The sequence below is a fragment of the Oncorhynchus tshawytscha genome, linkage group LG29, assembly GCF_018296145.1.
Source record: "Oncorhynchus tshawytscha isolate Ot180627B linkage group LG29, Otsh_v2.0, whole genome shotgun sequence".
NCBI lineage: Eukaryota > Metazoa > Chordata > Actinopteri > Salmoniformes > Salmonidae > Oncorhynchus > Oncorhynchus tshawytscha.
Window position 1 is genome coordinate 19,318,540 of NC_056457.1, and position 15,045 is coordinate 19,333,584.

At 40.7% G+C, this 15,045-nt stretch overlaps 1 protein-coding gene across 13 annotated transcripts in view; it reads right to left on the reverse strand.

The window, feature by feature from the left end:
* The window catches only part of epb41l3a (erythrocyte membrane protein band 4.1-like 3a), an 81,442-nt gene that overhangs the window by 48,220 nt on the left and 18,177 nt on the right, over positions 1-15,045 (reverse strand). For 10 of the 13 annotated variants that reach the window (XM_024392656.2, XM_024392657.2, XM_024392652.2 and 7 more), the window contains exon 1: positions 9,243-9,392. The exons of 1 other annotated variant lie outside the window; for it this stretch is intronic. The gene's annotated coding sequence lies outside the window, so the exon portion shown is untranslated. Of the gene's footprint in view, positions 1-9,242; positions 9,393-15,045 lie in introns of those variants that run through there. 2 more of the 13 variants (XM_042308483.1, XM_042308482.1) reach the window with 1 other exon arrangement.

Below are 15,045 nucleotides of genomic sequence, written 5' to 3' on the forward strand. Positions count from 1 at the left end.
GATGACAACACCACCCTAACGGGTGTTGCTGGGCAGCTTCAATGTGGTACTCTTATTCTTCTCACTTTGCTTGGTGAGGTAGATTGCTGCTATAACTTGATGACCCTTCACATACCTAACCATTTCCTTGGCTCTCTTGTAGAGTGTATACATTGTTTTCAGTGCCATGATGACCTTGAGGAGCAGATTCAATGCATGAGCAGCACAGCCAATGGGTGTGATGTGAGGGTAGGACTCCTCCACTTTAGACCAAGCAGCCTTCATGTTCGCAGCATTGTCTGTCACCAGTGCAAATACCTTCGGTAGTCCAAGGTCATTTATGACTGCCTTCAGCTCATCTGCAATGTAGAGACCGGTGTGTCTATTGTCCTTTGTGTCTGTGCTCTTGTAGAATACTGTTTGAGGGGTGGAGATTATGTAGTTCATTATTCCTTGCCCACAAACATTTGACCACCCATCAGAGATGATTGCAATACAGTCTGCTCTCTCTATGATTTGCTTGATCTTCACTTGAACTCTGTTGAACTCTGCATCCAGCAAATTAGTAGATAAAGCATGTCTGGTTGGAGGGGTGTTTGCTGGGCAAAGAACATTCAGAAATCTCTTCCAATCCACATTGCCTGTGAGCATCAAAGGTGAACCAGTTGCATACACAGCTCGAGCAAGACATTCATCAGCATTTCTCTGACTATGTTCCTCCATTGAGTCAAAAAAACTTCTGATTCCAGGAGGACCAATAGCTGTTGCTATCGATAAAGTGTCTGATTCATCATTTTCACCTCAAATAGAAGTAGAGGGACTTTTGTCAGAGGTTGCTTGTTGTGAGCGCTGAGGGAACTTTATGCACTTTGCCGGATAATTCTGCATCTTTGTTGCCTTCTTCACATATGATTTAGCACAGTATTTGCAAATGTACACAGCTTTTTCTTCTACATTAGCTGCAGTGAAATGTCTCCACACATCAGATAGTGCCTGTGGCATTTTCCTGTAAACATTAGAAAAAAATGAGTAAAACAATTCCTAATACAATTTCATGTACAGATAAATAGTTAAGTAGTTAGATTAAAGAACTCCTTTGTAAGATAAATGTTTTAAAATTAAACATCTATGAAAACATGTGAATTAACAATCCTCAGTTAGTAGGCAAGCTAAAACCCACATGGTAGCAAAAACTAACTAGCAGAAATTGTTAACAGTTAGAAACAATTTAAACACACTTTGCTGTAGGCTACTATTTACTAGTTAACAAAAAATCATATATGTCTTATAAAATATATTCACCCCACCCAGTATTGTAATCAAAACTTACCAGAAAGCATGTAGTCCTTGGCTCAGACAGTGTAGTAGTGTGGGATCTATAGCATATAATTAGTGTGCAAGATCTTAAGAATCAGATGTACATGTGATGGAAGAGTGCATTGCACATGTGAAGGAAGAATGCACTGTGCATGCAGAGGGTTGCAATTCCATTGAATTGGGGATAGTTTAACCAAAATATGCCACAAGACATAGAATTGCCTTATGTGTATCCCACAAAAAAAGGTTCACTGTTATGCGCTAACGTTTTTGATGAATTTAAGCAAAATTCCCCAAATTCCAGGGCTTAAATTCCAATGGAAAAATTCCGGAAGGTTTTCGATGCTTTTCAACCCTATGTCTGCCCATACCATAACCCCACCGCCCCCATGGGGCACTCAATTCATAACGTTGACATCAGCAAACCACTCGCCCACATGACACCATACATGTGGTCTGCGGTTATGAGGCCAGTTGGACATACTAACAAATTCTCTAAAATGACATTGGTTCAGCTTATGGTAGAGAAATTAACATTAAATTATCTGTCAACAGCTCTGTTGGACATTCCTGCAGTCAGCATGCCAACTGCACGCTCCCTCAAAGCTTGAGACATCTTTGGGCATTTTGTGGCCTTTTATTGTCCCCAGCATAAGGTGCACCTGAGTAATGATTATGCTGTTTAATCAGTTTCTTGATATGCCACACCTGTCAGGGGGATGGATTATCTTGGCAAAGGAGAAATTCACACTAACAGGGATGTAAACAAATTTGTCCACAATATTTGAGAGATATAAGGTTTTTGTGTGCATGGAACATTTCTGGGATCTTTTATTTCAGCTCATGAAACATGGGAACAACACTTTACATGTTGTGTTCAGTGTAAAATAAATGCATAGCTTCTTCAACCTGATGTATGTTCTTTTTCATACAAGCCTCTTGCTAAAGCCCCAGTGGAAAACGTCTTTCTGGGCTACAATTGTATCATGAATGATGCTCTCTCTTTATTGGTCTCTCTCTCTATCTGTCTCTTTCTCGCCCGTTGGGGCCTATAATTAGCAAGGATGCCAATATGGGTTGGGTTGGGCACAGCTGTGCAGAGAATGCATGCGTGTACTGGTATCTTTAACACACAGAATGCCGACTGCTGTCGAAAAAGATGGCCGCTCTGACCTTTTCTGACACTTACTGTATCTGGAGTCCTCATCAAAAGACTGTCTCTCTGTGGACCTGTGGGACTCTTCTATAGAGCATATAGCATCAAACAATGGCCTGTCTTCTAGTCAGACAGACCTGGGTTCAAATGGTGTTTGTTTTTGTTCAAATTCTTTAATTGCGCTTGATTGAGCTTGTCTGGAGAAATGGAAAAGGCCCAAAAGTGCAAACCCCGCTTATTTGGCATTTCAGGTAAGCTTAAACAAATGCTCAAAGTATCTGAAGGAAAACAAACAATATTTGAACCCAGTGTGTCCTCTAGTTCTGACTACACATCCTCTTTATGGACAGTATTACCTTTGAATAGTCTCCTCTCCTCTGACTAGATAACATCTGAACCCTTCTTCTCCTATCTCTATTTACAGCACAGAGAGTACAGACTAGGGCTGAACGATTAACTGAAATGTCTGTTCTTTTTCAGTTTTCAGTCTTATGAACAATCCTCCTTTTTTATCAACAAGTCTGATAAATTCATATATTCTTTCTACAGCTTATCAGCGTACACCCAATATGTTCCCAGTGTTGATAATGCTTATTATGCATTATGGTTGAACCAAAAGATTACATGTAACAAAAATTAAATTGGAAACAAATATATACTGTATATTGCATTTAATTCAATAATAATGTAAAGTATGTTGATGCTAATATTATGTACAATATCTAATTATGTTATATATTATATGATAACATTAGCCTAACATGTTGTTCAACATGTTGTAAACTATTGTCTTTTAACAGTTTCACTCAAATCATTCTCATCAACCTAATAATTGACACACCCCTCAATATTGTCATTGTCTACATAACCGTTGGTGGTTTACAAAATAAATTACTGGGAGTTTATATGTAGAGTATATAGCTTACAGTTCATTTGCCATTAGTCAGCACCTCTACACTAAATAATTTCTCTGCTTTTTATTTTTCAGTTTTTAAACAACTCATTGACTGACGTCAGTTCAATTATTTAAATTCCATTTAGTTCTGTTTTTTTTGTGTGAGCTTGATGCTCAGTTTCTGTGGAGAAAAATCTTATCTAGCCCAAACTCTGCGATGTAGTAGGGATTTATAGTTTCCAACGGGCCAATATTCTACATAGTTTAGCACAGGAAATGTGGTAATGAACTACAATAACCATAATCCATTGCACGTCCGCTTACTTGTCAGGTCTCGGTCTGTGTGGAGCATGAGAGAGAGATAGAAAGCAGTTGCATTGCAGGGCTTTCTCTACCTACAAATACGTGATCTAGGTGATTGATAGTTGGTATTCAGCAGTCATAAAAGTGCCTAATCTACTTTGAAGAACTACTAAAATAGTGAATTTGTCAGGCTATATAGGCAGCAGCTCTATAGAGATGAGATGTTGACTTGGAATGAAATAATAAAGTCATCGACTAAAACAAATATTTAAGTAATGTGAATAAATTATGTTAATAAGCGATAAGCAGTAATGAGCAGTCACTACCATCATTGGACTTTTATTAATAGTTTTATTCTGTGTTGTTACAGCATTCAACCCACAAAATGCATTGTGCATTTCATGTCCAAAAAAATTAGAATCAAAAAAGAAATCGAAAACAGTGATATTTTTTTGTAGTCGAAACGACCTCAAAAACCACTAATCGCTCAGCACTAGTACCACAGAAGTCCTCTTCAGATCTTATCTTACGCTTGCTTCCTTCAATTATTGTTCTCCCTTGAATTATTCCCAAATAACCAGTGTCTCCTTCAATCTGATTGCATTGCTTTCTTCCCCTTCAGCTAATAGAGCCGGTGGGCCGGCAGCGGACCGGCAGAGTCCAGAGACCCCCCAGCCAATTACCCAGTTCAATGCCACAGCTGGTCCTCTTTACCAAACAGCCATACAATTTAACCAACCACAATACCAGGATTCAACCCAGACCACCCAGGGAGAGGGGGGAAAGCAACCGTAGCCCACATCAGTGAGGGAACACATTTCCACAATGAATGACCTCCCTTAGGGAAATTGGAGGAACAAACAGAGGGGGAGCTAGCTATCAGCACATCTGTGTTCCCCCATCACAAAGCATCCAAAAGTGTGAAGTAGAACAGACACACTGGAAGGAGTTGATTCTGTCTGTCACAATGCGCTAAAAGCCTATCACAGAAGAAACCTGTTTTGTCCAACTAAATAACCCCAGGGCAGATTAGAAATGGTCTTGAGGGAACTATTGATCTGGATAGGAGAGAGGTTCAATCAGCTGACACGGTTTACATGAGCCTAGTTACTTATTGTATGGCTCTCCCTGGTAGGTGGATTAAAGACCTTTATACTCAATCATTGATGACCCAAAACAACACTGCTCATGAATAAAGAATAAGTCTAATATATGACATCTACACAACCATTGATAACTTATTTCCTGAAATGAAGAGAATATTATTACAATTACAAAAACAATGTTTTTTTATGAGGTATCAGAGTCAGCTACTGTAACCTAGAATGTTTTCCATTCAACTCTACCCCTTTGAAGCCAAAGCAAACACGCCTGGAACTGTAATAACAGTATCTCATGTGGCATAATATTGATGATATTAAAGAGATAGTTTGGGATTTTGGCAATGAAGCCCTTTATCTACTTCCCCAGAGTCAGATGAACTCATGGATACTATTTTTATGTATGCTAGCTGTACCCAAAGACTTCCACTCTTTGTGCTAAGCTAGTTAGCATTGGTCCGTGAACCTAACTCTAACTTCCCTCATACTGGACACAGCTCTGTACTGTAAGTCGGTCTGGATAAGAGTGTCTCCTAAGTGACTTAAATTTAAATGTTAATGAGAAATATGAATTATTCAATCAGGTCCATCTAAGAGCAAACAGAAACCTGGTTAAGATGAGAAAATTATAATAATTATAAGGGTAAAAGAAATTGAGTTTAGATCCCAATTAAAATAAGGCATGCACTGATCTGATCTGCATACTGAGCTCCAATAGTTTTTTTTCTCCCTTTGATAGACGTTCTCATCATAGAGAATCTCCCATGGACTCTAAAGCAGGATCGCACCATTATATTACTGAATGATACAGTACTATCCACAGATCCACACAATTACAGAGTATAGTACGTAATGCTGTCATTCAAACATCTAGGACAGCCGCCAGGCATACTGTGAAGATTATGATCCATCGATATAGGCCTATACACTGTCTACAGGCCTATACACTGTCAGAGTATTATGATTATAAATGGAGAATACAACTTCCAAAAACCTAAATACAACCTCTATAAAAATGTTAGATAACACTTCACATTTACCATGGAGTAAAGTGGTAATAACATGGTTAAAGTATATTATAAACTAGGTGGTTCAAGCTCTGAATGCTAATTGGCTGACAGCCGTGGTATATCAGACCATATACCACGGGTATGACAAAACATTTATTGTTACTGCTCTAATTGCATTGGTAACCAGTTTATAATAGCAATAAGGCACCTCAGGGGTTTGTGATATATGGCCAATATACCACATCTCCTCGGGCCTTATTGCTTAAGTAACACGTTATACAGTAGTTGTTGCTGTTTACAACATAAAGGCTACTACCTGAATTCTATAAAATCAGACTTTAACTCCTCTAAACTGCTCATGGTTCAACTCATAGGCCAGGGGTAGTCAACTCTGACCCTACGAGGTCCGGAGCCTGCTGGTGTTCTATTCTACCTGATCATTAATTGCACACACCTGGTGTCCGAGGTCTAAATTCGTCCCTGATTAGAGGGGAACAATGAAACAATGCAATGGAACTGGCTTCGAGGCCCAGAGTTGAGTTTGAGGGTCATAGGCTTATATCAAGGAAAGGTATGGCAATGTTTCGCAAAAAAACCTCAGAGAATTTTTTTTGCTGAGTTACTGCATATATCTCTTTCAATGAGATTGAATTATCCTGATGACAAAGCAGCAGCACACTTACAAGGCTTCCTGATTGACATTCACTAGCCCTTCAGTTATGAGAATAATAGGCTTACAACAGTGGTATAGGAGTTGAACTGGGCCTGACTGTCTATTATTCAAAGTCTTTGGCGCTGTCCTTGGTGCTGTTGCAATGCTAAAACACAGCTCCTTGAGTCACAAACAAGTCCTGCTTTCCTCTTTTACATAAAACATGCCTGCTCTTGTAAATTAGTCTCCATGCAGTAATCTGAGTCACTGTATACTTACACACAAGGCAGTCTTTTTGAACTCTCTTGACTAAGCGGCAGCATGTAGCCTAGCAGTTAAGAGCGTTGGGCCTGTGACTGAAAGGTCGCTGGTTCAAATCCCTGAAAAGTCTGCCGGTGTGCCCTTGAGCATGGCACCTAACCCTAACTGCTCCTGTAAATCAGTCTGGATAAGAGTGTCTGATAAACGACTGAAATGTAAATGTACTAGAGGTGCACAACCAAAGGACTTTACACTGCTATTGATAGAAAAGTCCCTTGGTATCTTCGTATTATTTCTGCTTTGCTCTGAATAGGCTGCTGCTCTGTGACTTGTTCCACTGTAGCCTAGATCCAGTGATTGAAACACTCGACACAGAGGCCAAAAGCCACTGGCCCATATTTAGACTGAGAAATCCATTCCAGACAAGCCAAGCATTGTTATTTGGCCCCCATTGCTCCACCACAGTACTACCCAACATATCACACTATAAATCTTGTATTTTGTGTTTTTACTCCCAGGGTGGCCAGTACGGAAATGTATGCACTCACTACTGTAAGTTGCTCTGGATAAGAGCGTCTGCTAAATGACCAAAACGTAAAATGTTATGGTAAGAGATGCTGTATGTGTGACATTCTCCCATGTAACCTTACACCGCTGCACAGTAGCAGTATTGTTGCAGTAGTCCGTGGTCAGCATAACACACTTTAAGCCATCCATCAAAGTCATATACTGTAGGACATAAGGATGATACGCGTCCATGAGAAAAATGGAACCCATCCACTGCTCCTGGACTGAAGAGCTTTACAGAAGGTTTAAACCCAGCATGGCTTCAGCAGCTGGACTGAAGAGCTTTACAGAAGGTGTAAACCCAGCATGGCTTCAGCAGCTGGACTGAAGAGCTTTACAGAAGGTGTAAACCCAGCATGGCTTCAGCAGCTGGACTGAAGAGCTTTACAGAAGGTGTAAACCCAGCATGGCTTCAGCAGCTGGACTGAAGAGCTTTACAGAAGGTGTAAACCCAGCATGGCTTCAGCAGCTGGACTGAAGAGCTTTACAGAAGGTGTAAACCCAGCATGGCTTCAGCAGCTGCACTGCTCCTTTCTTCTATCCAAGGCCTTATAACCATTATGTTGAATCAAAAGCTATTTTGCTAATATTGACCAATGGTTGGCTGAGCTCTAGCCAAGATAAAGGATATTGGGCAGGTGTTGGTGAAAAGCACAACAGAAATCTGCAGCAATATGCTTATTTGTTTACTTCTCTGTTAGCCTCAACAGGCTGAGAGTGAGTCACTTTCTGAGGTGTGGTCACTGGTCAACAACACAACCCTAGCATGCAGCTCACGTAAAGGAAACCATGACAATCACTATTCTGTGGAACATACTGCTATTTGGAGAGTGTAAGTATTGGTATGGACACACATTGATGCACTACATCTTCAAATACGCTAAGAAAATAAATCAAGTTCCAGATAGGCCTATCACTTTAAACATTCCAAGCAGAGTGATGCAGACATTATCATAACCATTTCATTTCAAATCAATCATAGCATTACCTTGTGCTGGAGTTTGCAGTTTCTACATCATAAATCAAAATGATGATAAAAACAGACAAATAGCCAACATGTACCTATGTAAACAGTTTATTACATTTACACACAAACATAGTTGTAAATTGTTGGCCTACTATAACCCATTTCTGATGTCCCGTGGTGACAGATGAGACCAAAATAAAACACATCCATAAAATAGTAAACAATGGACCACTATAGCTACATTTTCTGACCCATGAGCTTGCACAATGCAGCACCACCTGTGTCTGTAGCATGTGCCCCCACTTTGCTAACCATGATGTGGGCTGAAAAACGCCCCGTTGGGCGAGTAAACCAGCTGGCCGAGCAGCCACAAGACGCTCTCCTCTCCTCCTCTCCATCTACCGAAAAGTCAGGCCACACCCACCGCATTGCAGAAATACCGAAAACCGAGACAGGAACTTCGGGATTGCAAGTCATAACTGTCATACACCGGTGATAGTCTACCAATAACTTATCAAAACCGCTAGACGTTACGCATACCGCCATAGTAAATTGCACAAAACAGAGCACCACTCCCACAAAACAATACAACGTACAACTTTTCCTTTGATGCGCAAGAATCCGTGCGTAATCCAATTATTAGACACTTTTTAACCAGTCGCAAATAGGCATCGGGCGTTTTGATCACATGGCCATGATACTGTATCCAGAGGAAAATTATACTCATATGATACAAAGTAGCATATGCAGAAAGCATGATTTCTCAAATTACAATGAAGGATACAAAGATTCAATAAAGATTAACATATCTCTATTCGTCTTGAATGTTACTATAACTAAGTTATCCATGAGCAGTATTTTTGTACAAGGGAATCGCCTCGTCATCTCCTGTAAATGATGCAACGGCCGCACGTCACATTTTCAGATGAAAACATCGATAATGAAACTATTTTCTCTCTTTCCACAATTAATGTGCGACTACTGAATTCCATACACGAGTCCCCTTTATGAAATCTGGAGTTACTATTGCATTACCGGGTATCCTGTGTCCTCCAAAATCCGTTGTCTGAGGTGCAGTTTCTCCAAGCTTTGGCTGCTGACTCCGGTAGTCCCCCTATGTCATCCTGCCACCGCCTGCAGTAGCCAAGCTAGGTTGCCACCGTAGGCTACACCGGGCACACGGAATTCTGGGATAGCCAATAATGCCCACTTTATGAAAAAGAATCTGGACATATCACGACCCAGAGATGAATAATACCTGGTGTTGAATTATGCGGTGTAATTATACCTCTACAAAAGTATACCTCTACAAAGTCCCTGCAGTTTAGGTCCTAATCACAAGGAGCTATCACGCACTCACGCATACATAACCTACTTATTCAAACTTCTGTAGTGTTATTATTTCTATATTTTTGCTTACACTTATTTTCATATTGACATAAGCTTTCCATACAGCAGAGTGTAGGATCATAATATTTTTGTTATGAGCAATTTGGTGATCCTATAGTGGTATTAGTGCCCACACCACAGTTAGGCATTAGGGACTCCCCTGGCAACAGTTCAAGTTGGAGCTCTTCCATACAACACATACAGGTACACACATCCTTGAAGTTTTGGAATAAAACCAGAATCTGCCAGAGACCATGGTAAACAAATTGCTAGCTGTAAAGTTGTTTTATTTGGCTCTCAGTATGCACTTGGTACAGAGGCAGCTGGTGGAAAAAGTTGGGGGGGAGGATGGATGAAAATTATGTTTGTTGTTGAAAATTACGTTTTTAAAAATGAACTGATGTTTTACAAGCCATCCTCTATCTAATGTGCAGGTTGATGTTTATTGACATGAATCTTGCCCTGGAGGCAGAACTGAGTGATATCCACTAGATTGGCCAGCTGCAAACTTAAAATTGGCTATATTGTAAACATTCATGAAAACAAAACTTAATTTAAGAATAGGGTTAGGCATTAGGGTTAGCAGTGTGGTTAAGGTTAGGTTAAACATTTGATGACTTTGTGGCTTTGCCAGCTAGTGACCATGCTGCAGAGGTGCCTCCAGAACAAGATTCATGATGAAAAACGCTAACCTGCTATCCAACATGCATAGAACAACAACACAGTTTAAATAGTCTATGAGAACACAACTCAAAACTACTACATGAAACTACAGTATACACAACACACAAAACAGATAACACAATGTCTGTTTACTGTCAATGTGCAATGGCAAAGGCTCCCGAGTGGTGAAGCGGTCTAAGGCACTGCATCTCACTGCTAGAGGTGTCACTACAGACCCTGGTTTGAGTCCAGGCTGTATCACAACAGGCTGTGATTGGGAGTCCCATAGGGCGGCACACAATTGGCCCAGCATCGTCCGGGTTAGAGTTTGGCCGGGGTAGGCCGTCATTGTAAATAATAATTTGTTCTCAACTGACTTGCCTAGTTAAATAAAGGTTAAATACAAAATAATAATAATAAAGTGTCGGAATTCAGATATGACGTCATTGTTGGAGCACTATTCGCAGATATTTTAAACTACGGCACAGGACATGGTTCAATGCGCTAATAAATCAGCATAACCTACTTTTTCGGTTTGCAGGCGTCTTGGAGCTAGAATTGGGATCATTTATACTGTGCTGATGCCGAAACAAAAAAAGGGTAACAGAGAGCAATGTACAATACGGCGAACTTAGCAAACGAGGCATTTGTGGTAAGAGTATGGAGGCCGCCATCTTTATGCACCTCTGCTATTAACAACCTGAATCCTGACCTTCAGTCTGGTGAGGACCTTCAGGGGGCCATCTGGGTCCATTTCCATTCAGCCAGATTGGCTTGATTATATTTGCGATATCCATTTATATTAAAATGCCACAGAAAATGCATTTATGATGCTCTGTAGACCTGAGTGCATTAGCGGATATGGTCTGATGCTACCAATGACCATCAGAAGTAACCTATCAAATTATAAATCAGTTTAGACTCCTCAAAATGAAGATTCATAACAGTAACTTTAGTATTGATGACTTAGTGTAAGGTTCTGTATTTATTTTCTGAGTCAAGCTTGTGTTCTGTTTCGTTGTGTTCTTGAACGTAGCCCTGTCTTTCATTTTTGTTCATTGATTTCACCTGTGTTAGTTACTCACCTGGTCTCATCAACTCCTTATTTAGTTCAGTTCATTCTGTTTGTGCCTTTGTGAGGTATTGTTTGTTTTAACTCTAATAAGCCTTTTCCTAGCTCGTTTGTGAGAACCAGTTATAGCCTTCAGTCCAAGTTTTGATTCACCTGCCTGTTTGCCTACCTGTGTATGACCATTGCCTGCCTGTGATCACGATTGCTGCCTTCTGCGAAGGTCGAAAATAAACACCTGCTGCGAGTGAATCTACACCTTTTTCTCACTGAGTATTCATTACACTTAGATTGCAAGTTGAATTATGAAGTCAGCAAACATTATTAAATGTACAAACATTTCAGGTCCTATTACCAGATGAAACGACAATGAAACCTCCTATGAAGAGCATCCATGTTTTTGAATATGCTAAATAAAATATGCTATTTTATTAAATAATTTGTATGACGGGCATATTATCAAATAGCTGAAAAGGCAACCCTAAAATAAAACATAAAGAATAGTAAATAAAGATCCTATATTGTTTCCTTTGACGTATCTGACTTGTCGTTTTCCAAGTGAAGATGTTATATCATTGACTACCCGGGACACCATCCCAAAAGCACAAGGCATGCATTGGTAAACGACAACCTATTAAGGTCATCCAGTCTGATGTATCTGTGTTTGAATTATAATCTTTGCCATGGACTGACTTCTGACTGTCATCTCATCTCCCCAAGTTCCATACCTGCCTACATGTACATACAGTGCATTTGGAAAGTATTCAGACCCCTTGACTTTTTCCACATTTTGTTATGTTTCAACCTTATTCTCAAATGGATTAAATAGTTTTTCCCCCTCATCAATCTACACACAATACAACATACAGTGGGGCAAAAAAGTATTTAGTCAGCCACCAATTGTGCAAGTTCTCCCACTTAAAAAGATGAGAGAGGCCTGTAACTTTCATCATAGGTACACTTCAACTATGACAGACAAAATGAGAAAAAAAATCCAGAAAATAACATTGTAGGATTTTTAATGAATTTATTTGCAAATTATGGTGGAAAATAAGTATTTGGTCAATAACCAAAGTTTATCTCAATACTTTGTTATATACCCTTTGTTGGCAATGACAGAGGTCAAACATTTTCTGTAAGTCTTCACAAGGTTTTCACACACTGTTACTGGTATTTTGGCCCATTCCTCCATGCAGATCTCCTCTAGAGCAGTGATGTTTTGGGGCTGTTGCTGGGCAACACGGACTTTCAACTCCCTACAAAGATTTTCTATGGGGTTGAGATCTGGAGACTGGCTAGGCCACTCCAGGATCTTGAAATGCTTCTTACAAAGCCACTCCTTCGTTGCCCGGGTGGTGTGTTTGGGATCATTGTCATGCTGAAAGACCCAGCCACGTTTCATCTTCAATGCCCTTGCTGATGGAAGGAGGTTTTCACTCAAAATCTCACGATACATGGCCCCATTAATTCTTTCCTTTACACGGATCAGTCGTCCTGGTCCCTTTGCAGAAAAACAGCCCCAAAGCATGATGTTTCCACCCCCATGCTTCACAGTAGGTATGGTGTTCTTTGGATGCAACTCAGCATTCTTTGTCCTCCAAAAACAACGAGTTCAGTTTTTACCAAAAAGTTATATTTTGGTTTCATCTGACCATATGACATTCTCCTAATCTTCTTCTGGATCATCCAAATGCTCTCTAGCAAATTTCAGACGGGCCTGGACATGTACTGGCTTAAGCAGGGGGAGGGTGATCATTTTGACCCCACGGGGTGAGATCATGCGTGGAGGCCCAGATCGAGGGAGATTATCAGTGGTCGTGTATGTCTTCCATTTCCTAATAATTGCTCCCACAGTTGATTTCTTCAAACCAAGCTGCTTACCTATTGCAGATTCAGTCTTCCCAGCCTGGTGCAGGTCTACAATTTTGTTTCTGGTGTCCTTTGTCAGCTCTTTGGTCTTGGCCATAGTGGAGTTTGGAGTGTGACTGTTTGAGGTTGTGGACAGGTGTCTTTTATACTGATAACAAGTTCAAACAGGTGCCATTAATACAGGTAACGAGTGGAGGACAGAGGAGCCTCTTAAAGAAGAAGTTACAGGTCTGTGAGAGCCTGAAATCTTGCAAATACGTATTTTCCACCATAATTTGCAAATAAATTCATAAATCCTACAATGTGATTTTCTGGATTTTTTTCTTCTCATTTTGTCTGTCATAGTTGAAGTGTACCTATGATGAAAATTACAGGCCTCTCTCATCTTTTTATGTGGGAGAACTTGCACAATTGGTGGCTGACTAAATACTTTTTTCCCCCACTGTAACTGGTTTGTATATAAAAAAATTAAAAGGAAATAATCACATTTGCATAAGTATTCAGACCCTTTACTCAGTACTTTGTTGAAGCACCTTTGACAGAGATTACAGCATCGAGTCTTCTTCGGTATGACGCTAAAAGCTTGGCAATCTATATTTGGGGGGTTTCTCCCATTCTTCTCTGCAGATCCTCTCAAGCTATATCAGGATGGATGGGGACCGTCACTGCACAGCTATTTTCAGATCTCTCCAGAGATGTTTGATCGGCTTCAAGTCCGAGCTCTGGCTGGGCCACTCAAGGACATTCAGAGACTTGTAACGAAGCCACGTCTGTTTTGTCTTGGCTGTGTGCTTAGGGTTGTTGTCCTGTTGGAAGGTGAACCTTTGAGGCAGTCTGAGGTCCTGAGCGCTCTGGAGCAGGATCTCTGGAGCAGGATCATCAAGGATCTCTCTGTACTTTGCTCTGTTCATCTTTCCCTTGATCCTGACTAGTCTCCCAGTCCCTACCACTGAAAAACATCCCCAAAGCATGAGGCTGCCACCACCATGCTTCACCATAGGGATGTTGCCAGGTTTCTTCCAAACATGACACTTGCAATTCAGGCCAAAGAGTTCAATCTTGGTTTCATCAGACCAGAGAATCTTGTTTCTCATGGTCTGAGAGTCCTTAAGGGACCTTTTGGCAAACTCCAAGCAGGCTGTCATGTGCCTTTTACTGAGGAGTGGCTTCAGTCTGGCCATTCTACCATAAAGGCCTGATTGGTGGAGTGCTGCAGAGATGGTTATCCTTCTGAAAGGTTCTCCCATCTCCACAGAGCTCTGTCAGAGTGACCATCGGGTTCTTTGTCACCTCCCTGACCAAGGCCCTTCTCCCCCGATTGCTCAGTTTGGCTGGGTGGCCAGCTCTAGGAAGAGTCTTGGTGGTTCCAAACTTCTTCCATTTAAGAATGATGGAGGCCACTGTGTTCTTGGGGACCTGCATTGCTTGCTGTTTTGGGTTTTAGGCAGGGTTTCTGTATAGCATTGTGTGACATCTGCTGATGTAAAAAGGGCTTTATAAATACATTTGATTGATTGATTGATTGATTGACCTTAAAAGCTGCAGAATTCTTTTGCAGTTTTGTCACACAACACAATGCCACAATGTCTCAAGTTTTTAGGGATCGTGCAATTGGAATGTTGACTGCAGGAATGTCCACCAGAGCTGTTGCCAGATAATTGAATGTTCATTTCTCTACCATAAGGTAATGTCAACGTTGTGAACAGAGTGCCCCATGGTGGAGGTGGGGTTATGGTATGGGCAGGCATAAGCTACGGACAATGAACATAATTGCATTTCATTGATGGCAATTTGAATGCACAGCGATACCGTGACAAGATCCTGAGGCCCATTGTCGTGCCATTCATC